Genomic DNA, 16,334 nt, shown 5'->3' on the forward strand with positions numbered 1-16,334 from the left:
TACTACTAGATCATTCTCAAGGTATTTTGAGATTGTCACAAAAGAACTACATTGAAAAGATTTTGAGTAGATTTAGCATGAAATATTGTGCACCAAGAGATACCCCAGTCGCTAAAGGTGATAAATTTTATTCAGGTCAATGCCCCAAGACCACACTCGAGACTAAGGAGATGCAGAAGGTTCCCTTATTGGAAATCTAATGTACTCTCAAGTATGTACATTAGATGTGAAGTTTCTAGTTGTTAGAGAAAGAGTTTAGAATGGTCAAATTTTGATAGAACACATAAGAACAAACTCCATGATGGCAGATCCATTAACTAAAGGTTTACCACCTAAATGTTTTTCATGAGCATGTTGCTCACATGGGTGTTTGTTATTGAGGATGTTCTTTGACCTTATTTTGTTTATTTTCGATATAGAATAAAGTTGATGGTTTAAGTTTTATTATCTGAACTTTTTTATCATGCATGCGGTTCAGCATAAAGTTTTAAGAATGATCTCACTAAGGAACTTGGACTAGTTGAAAACAGGCATGACCTAGATCACTTTGCATGTAGTTTCCATGCTATCCATTCATACTTGATCTATGTCATTGAATGTATTGGAATTGGTGATCAAGAAAGATTTAGTTACAAGGGTAATGACAAAAGCCGCCTTGATTTCGTACTAATATGGAAGATGGACCATATTGAACTAAAGGGGAATTCTATTATTGAAATAACAGGTTTATGCACGCTTAAGGTTTATGTGATTAATTATATTAGGTACACAGACATAGCCCAAGTGGGAGATTGTTAGATATATTTAAATAAAATATGTTTAATTAAGGTATGGCTATGTATGTGGTTAATAATTTATCACATTGGGTTATTTTATTAGATTGGGCCATATTATGTGATCTAATTAATTAAAGTTTGAGATTTCTAATATAGTATAGACTTAATGGGTAGAAGCCCATTCCTAGTTAATTAAGGTTTAATAGGAACTCTAATTGAACTAAGTATATAAAAAAACCTTAGGCTATGGTCCCCAATATACCAAAATACTAAATACTCAGTCTTTTTTGAATCCCATCTAGAGAGAGATCTCACTAAGGATATTCGGAGTTTTGGTTGAGGTAAATTATAGGTATCCTGAAGACATCGTCATCTTGAAGCTATCATCAATCACAATAGAATCTTATATGTTATTTATTCTTGACAATTTGCTATCCATACAAGTACCTTGATCTCATGCATATCATCACTAAAGACATCAAAACTCACCTTAAATAAATGCTTTTGTATATCGTGATTCGAACTTTTCATCTTTCTGTTTCTCTCCCTCTTGTTTTGAACGTGGGTGGTGATATTGTATTTTTAGTTGTATTTTTATGTTGGAGTCAACTGTCAAGCATCATGTGTGTATTTTTATTACTAATAAAAGCAAATCATGGTTATTTTATGTAAAATTCATGAAGCTCGACTATTATGGTGTAAGGAATATGCAACAATTTGATTTGATTGAATACTTTCTCTCCACTCAATAAAATTTCTCACAAAATCTTATATTTTTTTTTCAAAATTAACGTTCATTTTGATCCTTTATCATATTTTTAAAATGTTTATTTTGGTCTTTATATTTTTAATTCGATCGATTTTGATCCTTAAACTTTAGAAATTTAAAATTTTAATACATAAACATAAATAAATAAAAATGAAAGGACCATAATGTTTACTATAAGTTCAAAGAACAAAGTGAACATTTTGAAGTGACAGACCAAAATGAACCGAAATTGAAAGTATAGCAAAATGAACACTTCCAAATTATAGGGACCAAAATGGACCAAAACTCAAAGAATAGTGACCAAAGTAGTATTTAAACCTTGACCTTAATTTTGATTTTTTCTAAGAAAACTACAAATAAAATACATTTCACATTTCATAAGATTTTATGGTTGGTTAAATAACGTGAAATAGACGAGAAAAAAAAAGATTTTCAAAAATAGAAAAATGAGAAAAACTACTTACACAAAATAGCAAAATTTAATCTTCTTTCATAGAGGTCGATAGAGGCTTATAGAAGTCTATCGGTAATAGAAATTGATATAAATCTATCCGTATTTTTTTTCCTTAAATTTCTATAAATAATTTGAATTTTTCCTATCTATAAAATTTCTTTTAAAAAAATCATGATTAAGTAACCAAGCATTTTTAGATTTCACAAAATCTCATCTTTCTCATCAGATCACCACCTTTGCTTAAGTTTGACTTCAGATAACCACTTTTCTTTGTTATTTGATCATAAGTACTTTATGGTTGCTATGTATTTGTCATCATATATTCGATACTAATTAGTTTGTGATTGTTACCTAATTGCTATTTTTTATCAAGTAGTTTGTGATTGTTATTTTCGATTGTTCTTTCATACTAGATATTTTGTGATTACTATCTGATTGTCATCTATTTCTATTTGATATTAAGTAATTTGTGATTATCGTATGATTTTTATGTGATTTTTATTTAATAACTAGTAATTTGTGATTGTCATCTAATTGCTTTTTCATATTAAGTAGTTTGTGATTTTCATCTGATTATCATCAAATTGATATACGATAATAAGTAGTTTGTGATTGTCATCTTATTGCTATTTGATACTGAATAGTTTGTGATTTCTATAGGATTATCATCTAATGTTAAATATTTTGTGATTGCTATTTGATAATCATCTGATTACAATTTGATACTTATAAGTGGTTATTTATGATTGTCACCTGATTGTTATTGGATACTAAGTAATTTGTTATCTGATACTAAGTAATTTATGATTTTTATCTCATTATCATAGAATTTTTATTTGATATCAAATTACTCATTAATTTTTTAATGTTATTAGAAATTTCTCTAATTACCAATTATAATTTTCATATTTTTTTAGTACAACAAGGTGGAGGATTCGAACTACAAAGTTCGTAATTGCTTATGTATTCGTATGGCAGTTGCTTTGAAAATTTAATAAATATTGTTGATTTTTTTTTTTTTTGAGAAAAAAATATAATTGATATTTAAACAATACGAACAATTGTCAAGTTTAATAGAAAATAAAGCCTGTTCAGTAGCTTATAGATTTGAGAGATTAAAATTTTGAGTGGTCATTGGTATATATTGTAAATCAAATTTACCAATGCTTAGATTATCGAAAATCACTTATTTGATAAATTAATTCAACTCTTAGTATTTAGTGAAAAATAAAATAATTCACATATGGATTGCCAAGTAGTCTAAAATAGTAATTTATGAACAATGTAGATCAGAACATTTATATTTAAGACTTTTGACTTTTTTATAATCTTTTCTGTTACATCTTATCACATTAAATCGGAGTACCACATTCATATTACTAATTTCCATGTACATGTCAATAATTTTAATGTCTTCGTTTTCATGAGTTGGATACGAATATGATGTTAGAGATATTTAAATAATAATATGTTTAATTAAAGTATGAGTTATGTATGTGGATTAATAAAAATTATTTTATTAGATTGGACCTATCTAATTAATTAAAGTTCTAGATTAGTATGGATTTAATGGGTAGAAGCTCATTCCTAGTTAATTAGGGTTTAATGGGAACCCTATCCCATCTAGAGAGAGATCCCACTAACGGCATTCGGAGTTTTAGTTGAAGAAGACCATAGTCATCCATCATAAGATATCAATTTTGCAATGGAATCCGGTTATTCTTGACAATTTGACATGAATGATTCTAAGGTTTATCTATTCAATATAGATATAAAGAATTTAGGCTAACATATGAATGGTAAATCGATATTTCTATTATATAATAAAAAAATTCATAAATTTTAAAAAATAAGCAACAAATTATCAATACTGTAAATTTGATATAAATAATAGACATATTAATTGGTTTTAAAATATTAATTTACATTTTTTTTTTAAACTTCTGTATTTATAATTTGTCATAAATTTCCATCTGGACGACATTTTGAATTTTGACCATATATTGATAATTTGGACTTAACTTTATCTGTCCTATAAACTCGATAATTTAAGATTCCGTTTCATAACATTCTTGTTTCTTGTTTTCTATTTTCTATTTTCTATTTTCTATTTCCTATTTCTTAAAAATATTTATGGTAACTATACTTGTTTCTTCTTTTATTTTTTCTTTTTTTCCTATATTTTTCCTCATTTTTTGTAATATTATTTAGTTATATAATACAAAAAATATATAACACACATTAAAATATATAAATAGCAATAATCCAAATTTTATATTATTTAATACAAATAAGTCATAATGCAAAATTAATAACAAATAATACTATTTATTTTATGTCATTAAAATGTTATCCATATTATTTACAATATTCGAATCATTTGCCATAAACGAGGATGAGTCGATTCCAACTCAATTATATTGCTTCGTAAATGTCGTGGTTGTAAAATATTAAAATCAAGATAAATAACTTAGGGGCCATTGTTTCTCGGGAACGTAGATAACCAAAATATTTAGATGCATGAAATTATTGATGTCTGGAATTACAAATATTTAGACATCCATAAATAACCATGTTTTATATGAAATATTTTTTATATATCTAGGAATATTTGGATGACCGTGTTTGTTTGGTAGGATTTCTACCCGAGAATGTCTTAATTTACATAATGTTCTAAAAATGTCCGTACAACTATTTATTAATTTAATATAAACCGAACTTATATAACATATTTATTTTTATTAATTTGATTTTTTTATGAATTAATGTAATTTTATTATTTTATTTGTTATTTTCCTCTACAAAATAATACATATTTGACAATTACAATATAACCAAAGAAAGTAAAAATACATATTTGACAGTATTTATTTTAATTCACTACAAGAATTCTGGGTTTTAATGTCGGTTGACAATCGACATTGAGGTTCGTGTTATAAAAGGTCTTTAATGTCGATTGTCTTTAATGTTGAATTTAAATCGACATTGAAGAGGGTTTACAATGTCGGTTTAAAACCGACATTAAAGACAATAGACATTAAAGACCTTTTATAACATGATCTTCAAGGTCGGTTGTCAACTGACATTAAAGCCCTTTAATGTCGGTTTTACCCAGAATTCTTATAGTGAAAGAAGAGTGATATATATATATATATATATACACACTAAAAGAAGGGTAAAAAGTAAAAAAGATGATGTCTTTACCACGGAAACCTAGAAAATCCATGTTTTAAGAGGACATCCAAAATTCTCGAGATATCCCCCATAACGGCATCTTAGGATGCCCGAGAATCTCCAAATGCCCGAACATCTTACATTACTACAAAATAAATACAGTAGTCCATATATTCACTCCATAAAAATCTTGGATTCCTATCAAACAAACAACTTTTAAAAAATTTATATACTACAAAATTCTAATGGTTCTATCATTTTAAAAAGTCAGACTCGAGAAATTGCTAAACAAATTAAAGTTCAAAAAATAGATCAAGGTGATTTTTAATAACAATTCCAAAATTTGTTGGGATGAAAATAGCCTGGAAGTATTTTGCACTATTAACTCATAGTAAAGTGTGAGAGAAGTAAACTGGCTAATAACCAAAATAGAAAACATTCTTAAATATAATATTTGACATTTATATATAATGTGCACAGGTATATCAGGTATGTACAAGTGTTAAAATACACTTAGCTTAGTGGTAATTAGCACGATCTTTCACTTTAAAGGTGAATAGTTCGATCCTTCATCCCCACAATTGTTGTATATATTGGTAACATATACAAACTTCTCGAGGTTTGATCAAAATAAAATAGGTTAATTGCATTGGGTAGCACTTTTAGGGATAATAATTAAGTTTATAGAAATATTTTTAAAGAATTACAAATATAGCAAAATCTAATAGTGACAGACTCTGTTGCTGATACACTCTACCTATAATATAGTTGTTCGCACGAGATTTCAAGAGAAATTTATTTCGTGGAACTTAAACTTTGTATTTGTATTGATTTTGTGGAAAGTGGGTACAATATATAATACATAATGTTTTGATGCTTTCAAAATGAACTATAGTCTTTAAGCTAGTTGATCTTCTTGAATGATCGGCCTTTGGCTTGTTGATCTTCTTGGATGATCGGCCTTTGGGCTTGAGATCTTCTTGGACGATCGGCCTTTGGGCTTGTTGATCTTCTTGGACGATCGATCTTTGGGCTTGTTGATTTTCTTAGATGATCGGCCTTTGGGCTTGATGATCTTCTTGGATGATAGATCTTTGGGCTTGATGATCTTCTTGGATGATAGACCTTTGGGCTTGATGATCTTCTTGGAGGATTAGTGTTCGCACGAGGCTTCCGGAGAAACTCGTTTTGTGGAGTTGAACTTGAGTTGGTGTTGATGTTGATGTTGATTTGATGCGATGTGGTTCGATCTCTAGTACTTGATCCTCTGATTCTCTTTCAATCGAATGTGTATGCTTGATTTGAGAAAGCGAAGCACGTGATGATCTTGGTGTTAAAGTTGATTCCCTAAAGTCTCGTGTCCTATAGTTTGTAAACAGTTTGTACGAACGTTTGTGATGTATAATATATGATATTTACTTCACATCTTGATTTTGCTCAGTTGAATGTTTTATTTGCTTTACCACAAACCAATAAACCTAAAATCCCTGGTTCTCTGTGTGTAACTTAAGTATGTATGTGGTGACATACAAGTGGATCATGTCTTAAGTGATAACCAAAATGGTTTGTAGTATATAGATCGAGGGAAACCTTATCTTGGTAATGCTACGAATGTTGCCCGTTTTGTGGAATGGTCACAAGTGTTGTGACTTGTCACAGATGGTCTGATCCTGATCATTCGTGCAGGGGACATGCGAGCGGGGGCGTCCTATCCAAAGAGTTATTATAAGACCTGACCACGAAGTGTTAATGTCTCGTTATATAACACTGTTCATGATAGAGACTTCACTTCACTAGGATGACCATAGGTAACATGACCTCAATCCTAAGTGAGTTGAAAACTCTTGCCATTGAGGGCGGTCCTTTGATTTGCATGGATGCGAGTGGCCAGTTCGGCGACTCAAAGCTACCACTTTGGGGATTTCTTTGATTTGGGAGCTGGGAACTCAGCTACACAAGATGGAATTCATTCCTTCCCCAAAGCAGGGGCAAGTAGATAAATAAATCCCTTAAGGGTTGATTCCAGGACTTGAACGATGTGGCGCCACACACCTTCTCCTGGCCCGAGAGGTGTTCACACATAGTTAGACTATGTTGTATTGTTCATTAGAGGAATCAATGGTACTTAAGGAGTGAGATGTAACTATAGGGGTGAAATGGTAAATTGGCCCAGCTGTACTTACGAGCATCTGTGAAGGGTCATTGTACTCATGATTGGTTATATCTAATGGACACAGAAATATATTTGTGGTAAGAAGAGTCCAACTGTTGGTCTTTAGTGGAATGCCTGGCAGTTAACGGATAGTGGATCTCGTGGCTAAAGAGTTTAGTCAGCTATTCACGTACCGTTGGAGCTTCGAGTCACAGGTCCATAAGGTCCCCTAGGTAGCTTGGATAAAGTCGAGAATTAGTTTTTGGGTCAGTTTGAAATGTTCAAATTGACAAAAGGGAGTTCGATTATATATGATATAATTGAACTGGTTAATTGTATATGATATAATTGACTAAATGTATGAGATACATTATTTTGGAGGAAATTAGATATAAATATGATTTATATCAAGTAGAGGAGAAATTACTATAGTAGATATATGATATCAAACTATAGGTTAAGAATATAATATGATTATATTCATTTATTAATTAATTGGTTGGTTATGTGATAATTGACCGGATATTTATCCTGGGTCGTGCGTTAGTGGGAAAATCAAATTTGGTATTGTAACTGGAGAATAAAATGAAAATTGGTTTCATTTTTGCATAGAGTTCGAAAAATCGTTCACGATGTGAAAACGTCCCGATTGCTTAGTTGAGAGCCTATACGATAGCGCCTTATCTCCTAAACGATCGCATACCTGCGCACTAAACGATCGCACGCGTTCTCTAAACGATCGCTCAATTTTTTTAAACGATCGCTTAGCGCGCTGAGTTTTCTAAACGACTGCTTACTACTAGACGATCGCTTAGTAAAACCTACACGATCGTATACCTTTTCTTAAGCGACAAGCACCCGCTATCGTCTAATGTGTGCTAAGCGATCGTTTACTTTCGGCGTTTACTAAACGATGGAGTTCTCTTGGCTGTTCAAGACCTGGTTCGCCTGTGAACCAATTTGCTCGACGGAAAATGTAATAGATAGAGTTATTTCATTCCGATTTATGTAAATGTTCATTCCGGTCCATTAATCCTTGGTTTATTACATGAGATGTATGGTTTTTTATATGTCATAAGGTATGCATATATAGTAAATCCCACCTTAGGTTATGCATTGGTCATGCATCATCTCTTTATTGTATATGTTATAATTTAGAGAAGCATGATTTAATTATGTAAGAGCATGCTCATGCATCATATAATATAAGAGTTATATTTATGCATGCATAAAAAGCATTGACATGCATCATCTTTATATTATAATTGTTATAGTATAAGGGTGTATGGAAAGCATGCTTGCTTGGTTATTATGTGTATATAAAAGTTATGTATAGTAATGACCAAACATTGCATGAAGCATGACACGTAGGTTTCTTTATAAGCATTATAAACACCTAGTTGTGAACAATGTGTTTTAGTTGTTTCTTTTAAAAGGTTAAAGAAAAATTAGAACTAAAAGCAATAAGAAAGACATACATGCTCACTTAGGTTTAATTCATGGTTTTAAAATGCTTAAAACTTGGATGACATAGACCTAAGATCATGGTTCTAATATGATTAGCAACCCTTAGGTTTTAATATTTTAAGTAATTTAATAGGATTAAATTGACTAATAAAAGGTTAAAGTGTAGCAAATCTATCTATAAGGGACATTTTGTCTAAGGCGGGTTCTGTCTAGGCTGGGATATTTAAGTTGATGGAAACGTAACACCCTTGCTTGGAAACTTACCTGAAAAGGTGAATTAGATAGATTTGATGCATGCATGCAAGTTAAGGACAGTCCATTAAAGTGTTTAAATGTGACTACTTGAACTTGTTCAGAATTCATAAACAAAAATTGTTTATGAGCAGACTTAAAAAGATGACTTAGACTAAAATCAGTAGCCGGATTTTCTAGGTTAATTAACCCCTAGGTAGAACATTCAGTGGGAGGTACTTGGGGCATATGATGCTTCACTTAAACCTTTTACGTTTCTCCTTTATAGTCCACACCTTGAGATCTACCCTCAGCCTCATGGCACCTTTGGCGTGTCCCCCTAACGGATGGTGTTTGGGTAGGTCAATATCAAGGTGGATGAGGAGAGTGTTCATAGTAAGTGGGAGCGGGAAGTGCAACAACATATCCCTTGTTGGATCGAATAAAGTTTCTGCGCATCGCCTTGAGGCACCATGTGAGTGTCCTCCTATAGGATGGCAGTTTTGCGCGTTTCTTTATTTGATCTCCTGCAAGAGGATAAGGTTACTTAGTCTCTTGTCCTAATCTACTTCTTCCCTACAGTGGGCTCATTAGGGCGGGACTCTGGCACCGAAAGCGAGGGGTCACACTTACACGAAATTGTTAAAGGTTAACAGTTCTGGACCAAATAAATGGTGGCTATTAGGTTCAATTCCAAGAGTTGGTTTTGTCTAATGGTTGAGAATGTCTCATCCCAACGAAGGGGCATCTGATCACCCCACCGGTGACGATTAAGCTCCCACCTCCAGGAAATGTGAAGGCTGTCAGGAGCTTCTTGGGGCATGCAGGATTTTATCGACGTTTTGTGAAGGACTTTTCGAAGATTGCGTGACCATTGAGTGCATTGCTGAAGGCAGATAGAACATTTGACTTTGATGAAAATGTCTTAACGCATTCAAGATACTGAAGAACACATTAATAACCACACCTATATTGACCGCACTGGACTAGACGAAGCCATTTGAGTTGATGTGCGATGCGAGCGGTTATGCGATGGGGGCGGTGCTTGCACAAAAGAAGATAACAATGCTACACCCCACGCATATGAGAGTAGAACCTTGAACCCTGCCCAAACAAATTACACCACCACGGAAAAAGAACTTCTTACGGTGATCTTTGCGCTGGAGAAATTCAGAGCTTACTTGCTGGGATCCAAAGTGATCGTTCACACTAAACACTCGGCAATCAAATATTTAATGACAAAGAAGGATGCAAAGCCAAGGTTGATTCGATGGGTGCTCCTCCTTCAAGAATTCGACATGGAAATCATTGATCGCAAAGGTACGGAGAACCAGGTTGCGGACCATCTATCAAGATTAGAAAATCCGGAAGTTGACCGCAACTAGTCGGAGGTGAACGCAACCTTCCCAGATGAGCAGCTGTTCAGAATTGAAGAATTACCATGGTACGCAGATGTAGTAAATTATCTAGTTTGTGAACAATTTCTTGAGAACTACACAACCCACCAAAAGAGGCGACTCAGACACGAATGTAAATCATATAATTGGGACGAGCCAAATCTTTAAAAGAGGGAGTCAGACCAGATTTTGCGCCTATGCGTACCAGAAGCTGCTCACCAGCGCATACTATCTCAATGACATGACTTGCCATATGGTGGACATTTTGGAGGCCAACGCACAGCAACAAAGGTGTTGCAAAGTGGATATTTTTGGCCAACTTTATTCAAGGACGCAAGAGACTACTCAATGAAATGCGATCAGTGCCAACGCACGAGAAACATTTCATGGAAGAATGCGATGCCCATGAATATCATATTAGAATTGGAGCTATTCGATGTCTGGGGCATAGACTTCATGGGACTATTTCCACCATCAAATGGTCACAAATACATTCTATTGGCCCTCAATTATGTTTCCAAATGGGTAAAAGTGGTATCATGTGTCGCAAGCGATGCGACGGTAGTCTCTAAGTTCTTGCGGAAAAATATCTTCACTCCTTTTGGCACCCCACGTGCCATAATAAGTGATGAAGGCTCCCACTTTGTTAATAACATCATCAACAAATTACTGCTTAAGTATAATATCCACCATAAGGTCGCCACCGCATACCATCCACAAACAAACGGCCAAGCTGAAGTGTCCAATAGGGAAATCAACTGATCTTAGAGAAGGTGGTGAAGCCTTCACGCAAAGACTGGGCAATGAAGCTGGACGATGCCTTGTGGGCATACAGGACCGCCAATAAAACACCTATAGGCATGTCCTCGTATGCGCTGGTGTTTGGAAAGGCATGCCACTTACCGCTTGAATTGGAGCATAAAGCAATGTGGGCAGTGAAAAAACTCAATTTTGATCAAAAGACCGTAGGGGAGGCAAGGAAATTTCAATTGGTCAGCTTGACAAATGAAGAACTCAAGTATATGAGAATGCCAAAATCTATAAGGAGCGCGCAAAACATTGGCATGACAAACAACTATGCGAGAAGAATCTCCAAATCGGACAAAAGGTCTTGTTGTACAATTCTCAGCTACAACTTTTTCTCAGAACGTTAAAATCACGATGGTCTTGTCCATTTATAATCAAAGAGGTATTCCCGCATGGAGCGGTTGAGTTATCCAATGAGGACGGGACCAACGCATTCAAAGTCAACGAGCAAAGAGTCAAAATATATCATGGAGAAGAATTGCATCACGAGAAAACCTCTGTGCACCTGAGGAATTCCGACTAATGAAGAAGTGGGCAATCCCTGCGCAATCATACGATTCAAACTCATCAAGGACGCAATATTTTTGAAGTATCCTTTGAAATCTTCAGTTCATAAACTCACTCTACCTTTTTTTTATATCCTTTATCATTTTTATATCCTTTTTACAACATCAATTTCAAAAAATAATAATAATAAAAGAAAAGAAAAGAAAATTTACTCTATCTTTTATATTTTTGACCCTCTCGATGTTTTTAGCAACGATCGTGGTAAACGATTGTGGGGGAGCTACGCGATAATTGAAAAATGCGACTAGTTCGTTCAGCCATCGCAATCAAAGAAATCAGTTCGCCACAAAGAAGGATGCGATCACAAATGATGTAGGCAACAGAGCAAATTTGAGGGTTGTATCTTTCTTTGACTTTGCTTATTCCAAATTTTGCACTCTCGCATCTCATTCTTAACATTGATAATTCTATCATCGCATCCTCTTTAGTTGGCGTAACCATTAAATATTGATTACTTTAGTTAGTCACTGCATTGTTTTCCATACCAATTATGATTTCAATGATGAAACGCATGCCTCTATTTCTCATCGCATGTACTAGAATCAACTTAATTTTAGGACAGTCAATTCATGAAATATTTCTAGAAGTTAGTGGTCCACTAGCTTTCTTTCAAACTAGCTTTTATGAAACTTCCTAAGAGCATCGCATGAATTCTTTCAGTCTATCAGCAATGAGGACATTGCTGTGTTTAAATTTGGGGTTGTTGGTATTTATTTTCAACCTTGCTACCTTTAGACATTTCAAAAAAAAAAAAATCATAATGTGTGATCGGATCCTACTCGTAGTTGGATGTCCGTATGACATGGGGGCAAGCCAAAACGAAGGTAGGAATCGTGATCAATGCATAAATAAGTGATCGCAACTCTTCTGCCAAATGAGCATGAGTTTAGAACTGAGAAAGACCACCTTACTCGTAGTTGGATGCCCGCATGACACCCGTGGAGGCAAGCCAAAATGAAGGCTAGACACTTGGATCAGCGCAAGATCATAAAAAGAATATCTAAACTACGCAAGGATAAAAATCATTTGGAAACTCCTTAGTTGAAAAAGTTGTTGAAATAAATCATGCGATGTCCTGGAAACAAGTAAAGTCTTTTTTAAGGTTAAACTTGCGGTCCCTAAATTTTATAAATATTTTAAGTAGAGACCTAGACAGAAATTAAGAGGATTGTGGTTCATAAAATTTGAATAAGGCACCTCGAGATATCTAGGTAAGAAAAAGGTGACTGACTCTCTAAGGAAAATCTTTAGTTTATGCTTAAGGACAAGCATTGTTTCAAATTTAGGGGTGTGATAACAAGTAGAAATGCACGTTATTACAACGCAAAGATATAAAAAAATGTGGGAATGCGATGGTAAAATTATGCAAAATCATGTCCAAATGCATTAAGTTGAGAACATTGTGATTGCATATGGCCATCGCATTAAAGCAGCTAATTTACATATTTTTGTGCAGGAAAATGCGTTGGCGCAAAGCAAATTGCAATCCAAGGAATTTGGCACCTAAGCGCATTAGAAGATTGCGACCACAAAGCTATGTGATCGTATGCGCTCGCAAAGATTTGCTCAAGAAGGTGGCCGCGTAAAGACGGCGCATCAAGGTGAAAGATTAATCATGATAGGACAGAAAGTTGATGACAGTCGAATCCGAATTTAGTTGACAAGCCATTAATGACACATTATAGAAAGTACACCCAACTTTTCGATGACCATTAATCGACGCATCAGACAAAAGAATTAATGACCGCCCATTATTGCAATCATTTGGGAGAAAAGTTCTTCACCTTGAAGCTCTATAAATACCGAGGGCCACCTTCATCAAAGGAGTTCAGAATTTTGCTTGTTCGACATATACACAGTTCGCCATATACATAGAAGATAGATCATAGACAACCGTTAGTCTGTAGTTCTTATACATAGACAACCGTTAGTCTGTAGTTCTTATACTTAGGAGGCGGAGGCGAGCGAAGAGAGAAGACACCGAAAGATCATTCCTAGTTAACTCGAGAGACTGCCATGAAGCGTTAAGAACAGAGAGAGGGCCGACACTTGCGAAAGCAAAAATATTCTTTTGGGCAGAGTAGAGTAAAACACAGTGTAAAAGTCTTAGGGAGAAAGACATTGCTACCGGGCCTCCTATCCCTACTTTTAATTATCGTTTGTATTCTGATTTTATTTATAAAATGGAATTTGCATCTCTACATCTGTTCAATCTCTTCACATTGCGCATGAGTAACTAAACTTCCAAATGGGTTGAGAAGCACTTAGCTAGCATGACTTAAGATCTTCATTTTATGCGATCATCTTGTCTTATGTATGCGTCCATCACCCTTTAGAGATACTTGAGAGAGTAGTCTAGAGAAAGAACCTAGACTTGAGAGAGTCAGGTTAGAATCTAGGCTTGAGAAAGTCATATTAGAACCGCATAAGCAAGAGATAGAGACTTAAAGATAAGTCCAGTTTGCTATCATGCATCGCATGCACCCTAGAAATAGGATATGATAGTATGCGGTCGCCTTGTGTATGTGAGTATCATTCATCATCACATAGACAAGAATAGAGGCTTAGACATAAGTCCTATAGACATCATCGTATACATCATATGCGTCCTAAAATTAGGAACTATGGCATTTGCATTGAGAGATGACATGTTGTTGTGTGTATGTAGCATGATCGCATATCTTGAACGCAATCTTAGGAATTGTTAGCTAAATCCCTTTTCAACCCATTCCCTGCATACTCATTGTAACTTTCGCTATCATTAATTCTTTAATCAATTTCGCCGTATAGGATTTACACTTTACACAATATACCAACCAACTTATTGTTCTTGTCACCGCAAAGAAATCAAAACTTATCACCGCATATTGTCTCATTAGTCCCTGTGTTCGACCCTGGACTTACCAGGAAACGTAGTAGGGTTTATACTTGGATTCTACTAGGAAAACTTGCATGTGCAACATGTACACCACCATCGCAATATACACCATTATTTCATCATATTCACAATGCATCAATGATATTGCTAAGTGATCGCATACTGATTACACCGTCGCGTGCTATTATTTAAACGATTGTCTACCTTTTTCCTAAGAAATCGTTTAGCTCTCAGTATTTAATAAACGATCGTATAGACGATCGCTTAGTTTTTCCTACGCGACCGTTCGGACGATCGCTCACCCTTTTCCTACACATTCGTTTATACGATCGCTGACCTTTCCTACACGATCGCTTACTTTTCCTACACGATCGTATACTTCACCCAAACGATCAAGCATCTTGTTTATGCAATAGACGATCTCTTCTTCAACTTGCTTGATCGTTGTGTACGGTCTCTCTTCCTCCTTCCCTCTACCAAATCCAAATAAAGCCCACCCTTTGGATTCTCACTCCAAGGATACTGAGGGCTCTGAGTGGTGTTGTCTTCTTCGTTTCCTTCTGTCCGAGTGGTATTTGTTTGAGGTAGACGGTTGGGCTTCAGACTCGCTGTGTGTAATGCAGATTTTTGTACTATGATGCAAGTCCATGCCATAAACTTGATGACATAGATTTTATGTAATGATATGTGATACTACTTCTAGATATGCGTTATTAATGAATGTTCTTGTAGTATGTTGTGCGTTGTCACAAGTTTTCTTGCGTTGAAACAAAGTATAATTTCACTGCAAGTTTCTCGGTGTGATCCGAGGTCAAACACAGGGACTGTTTGAGGTTATTATGTTATGTTTGTGATATATGCGACCAGGGTTTTTTTTCAAATTAATAAAAGAGTTTTGTGTACAATTAATTAAACATGCGATAAAGTAAAGTAAAGCAGTAAAGATGTGATAATAAGATAAATTGCGATAAAGTAAACCTAAGCTAAGATGGTACAAGATACAGGTTTCATGATACAAGATGCTGAGGTCAAGGCTGGCTGTGAAGATTATATAAAGATCATGTAATGCGGTGAGGTCTTATGTGTGAAGCAGAAACAGAAAAGATAACTAATATAAACAGCGCAAGTTCCTTAATTGCATTAAAGGCATAAATACAGTTCCGCTTTTCCCTTAGCATACACCTTTCAATGATCGGCCGCGTTCCCACATCTCTGTGGAGAAATAGGGACGAACGTAATGAACGAGGGGTTGCTTCCATCTTTGGAAGTACTACTCGCTTTAGCTAATGCATTCTTCTAACCTTCTCTCGACAGATCAGAATGACATCTTCACTTTTGCTCTCACAGGTGAAGATGTTGTCTAGCATGCCTTAGCTAAACTCATTTATCTCTTTAGCACATATTAAGTTACTCGTTTAATCCATATTAATTACCAAGGGATTAAGAAAACTTCATGGAGAAAACGATTAATTCAGGAACGAAAATAGACAGAGAAGTAGAAATGGAAATGATCGAGATATTCAATAAAATTATTTAACGTCTGATACATGATTTGTGAATGAAGAGATTAAGAGAATGGAGTACAATTAATGAAATAGAGTTAGAAACAAATACAAATAAGTGCCAACATCTTGGCGCCGATCTGGATGAAGATTTGCTTGC

Source organism: Benincasa hispida, chromosome 1 (assembly GCF_027475165.1).
Source record: "Benincasa hispida cultivar pf3 chromosome 1, pf3_genome.v1.1, whole genome shotgun sequence".
NCBI classification, from domain to species: domain Eukaryota; kingdom Viridiplantae; phylum Streptophyta; class Magnoliopsida; order Cucurbitales; family Cucurbitaceae; genus Benincasa; species Benincasa hispida.